This window comes from Schistocerca piceifrons, chromosome 6, assembly GCF_021461385.2.
Source record: "Schistocerca piceifrons isolate TAMUIC-IGC-003096 chromosome 6, iqSchPice1.1, whole genome shotgun sequence".
NCBI lineage: Eukaryota > Metazoa > Arthropoda > Insecta > Orthoptera > Acrididae > Schistocerca > Schistocerca piceifrons.
The window spans coordinates 459,896,785-459,899,722 of record NC_060143.1 but is presented as its reverse complement, the minus strand read 5'-3'; positions in this window follow the sequence as shown (position 1 = coordinate 459,899,722).

The following is a 2,938-nucleotide window of genomic DNA, read 5'->3' as shown; positions in this document are numbered from 1 at the left end:
AAATTTAGTGGAATGGGTTCATGGCTTTCCTATTTTTAGTTAGCTGGTAAAATAACGTCGAAAAAGCAGTTAAGTTTACCATTGGAATTTTTATTCTACTCACAAAACATTGTTTGTAAATTGCACTATTGATTAAAGGAAATATCTTAATACAGAATGATAAAAACCAACAAAATGTGAACGAATATTCTCTGAATGGGTTTCCAAGTTCTATAATGGATCGAAGGATGACCTATGCCATATCACATCTATAGTCTAGGTTTAAATTAAGTTTCATAAAGGAGAAAACTATCAAAATGGTCTACAGTGACCCTCAATTATCTTTAATTATTTATTTAACTTGTCATAAATTACAGTGGCTGTTGTAGCTTCTCAATAATTATATAACAGAAAAATCATCGCGTTTCAGATTTTAACTTCCAGCAGCAAATGCGAATACCACGAAGTTTAATTGACGATCGACACGAGTATTACGCAAAAAGGGAATGTAACAGATGAGACTTCTGCAGTTCTGAGTGAAGCCTTATGCGCTCTTATGCAGCATCGCGTGCTTTCATTACCTTGTCGTTGGTTAGGCAACTTCAGGGGGCAGCGGGCGGCGCAACTGCACACACCTCGCCGTCTCCGAAGCAACTCTCACGAATTTCTCTTTACTACAATTTGCCGAACTTGTTTTAAGAAATGGTATCTGGCTGTGTTTTCAACTGACCAATCAGCATCTCAATGTTAACTTTAAGCTCCGACTACAAAAATTTTGTCTATCCTTTTCGTGGTGGGGCCATGTTTTTAATGTTTGCAACGTAACAAAGACGCGTAAAGTCTCACGGTAAAACTTGCAGCTGGTGTGGCCTTTTTAGTGTTATCGTAAGATCTATACTGCTCTTCTGGAGGGCTCTATCTTTTAACATGGGCTGGGGGGTGGTCTTGGCGGTCGGCGGGCGATGTGGGTGTCCCTTGTCGTAGGGCCTTCTGGCTTACACGACTCTGCTCTCGGTTTCTGTTCTCGTTTCTCCCCTTGGAACTGCGTCTGTTTCACAGTGGGAAGGTATGACATGCATTTAAGCGTTCTTGTGTCAGTCTGTGGTATTCCATTTGCTCACTCGTTGATCGTATTACTTTGCTTACTTTAATGACAGGATTTATTCGGAGCTATGTGACATACTGCCGGATTTGCTATCATGTCAGGGTTTTCATGGAAGGTGTTGGATTTGCCTGGCACCTTACACTGATACAGGAAGCACATACCTCATTAAGCTTGAGAACTTTATTTCCCCACAGTTGAAGACTGATTAGAACGACTTCATTTACCAACAGGTTGGGGCACCACCACACTGGCATCAGGAAGTTCGCTAACTTTTAAATCGAACTGAAGGATGGATCAGTTGCACCGGACCAAATGATTCAGCCTTACATTACTGGCCTCCGAGCACACCGAATCTGACTGTATGTGGTTATTTCTTGCGGGAGTTTTTGAAAGAGTTTATGTGCTTCCGTTAGCAACAACTACGAATGAACTCAGACATTGCATAACAGCAGCTGCGAAAGCTGTAAGCGGTGGTCTCGCGGTTCTAGGCGCGCAGTCCGGAACCGTGCGACTGCTACGGTCGCAGGTTCGAATCCTGCCTCGGGCATGGATGTGTGTGATGTCCTTAGGTTAGTTAGGTTTAAGTAGTTCTAAGTTCTAGGGGACTGATAACCACAGCAGTTGAGTCCCATAGTGCTCAGAGCCATTTGAACCATTTTTTTTGAAAGCTGTAATATACACATACTCGCTGCAGTGTGGGAACAACTTGAATACCGCACTGACATACGCCGTGCATCTCATGCCGGGCATACTGAACACATATGGAAAGGTATGAAAAATTTTTTTTCAGTTCATCAAAAGACAAAATTCATTTTATGTGTTTATTAGTTTCAGAAATACGGGGTGGTTCACGAAGATATGCAAACATTTTAATAAGTTATTCTAAAAGTAGAGGGAGACCAAGAGATGAATACACTAAGCAGATTAAGGAGGATGTAGGTTCCTGTAAGTACTGGGAGATGAAGAAGCTTGCACGGGATAGGGCAGCATGGAGAGCTGCATCAAACCAGTCTCAGGACTGAAGACCACAACAACAACATTCTAAAAGTAAAACTAAAGAAAAACTTCAAATAAACATGGTTCCGCAAATGTTTTGTTACGGATTTACGGCTAATAAAAGTTTTTGCCTGAATTTTAGCAATTTAGCTAATATGAAGCCATCGCAAAACTGTACGAGGTTAAAGTAAAGCACGATTTCCATTTATTTTGTTATTGATCTGGTGAATCTCATAAAACATGTCCCAGACGTGTATCTGCAGTAGTTTTCCAGAACATCCAGAGAAGCAACGATGTAATCTCGAAAATTTTTAATTTATTAACTACTTGTCCTAGTTTGTTTTTTAAATTCCAGACAATTTCACAAAAATTTCAATAGGAGAGGTGGAGAACTTAATTTTGGAAAAATGATGGTAATAACGTTAGCTGAAACTGTATGAATTTGTCAAATAATCTGCATTTATTAATACTATAGCACACGTCAATTCATGTTAAACCGGAAAAAAACTCAGTGTTAAGAACGTTGTACAGTGTACACACAATTTCATAATACATTCTTAATAAATGTTCAAAAGTCTCCACCGAATTCAATGCATTTAGCTGCACGTGTATGAACAGATTTTGTGGCTCGTTTCAGTTTCACAGGGCTGTTATTAATTTTTCTTTCTGTATGTTCCGGGAAACTACAGCAGATACACGTGTTGGGCATGTTTTATTAGATTCACCAGACCAATAACGACAAGATAAATGGAAATCGTGCTTTACTCTAACCTCGTACGGTTTTGCGATGCCTTCATATTAGCGAAGTTGCTAAATTTCAGCCAAAATCTTTTATTATCCGTAACCCCGTAACTATAA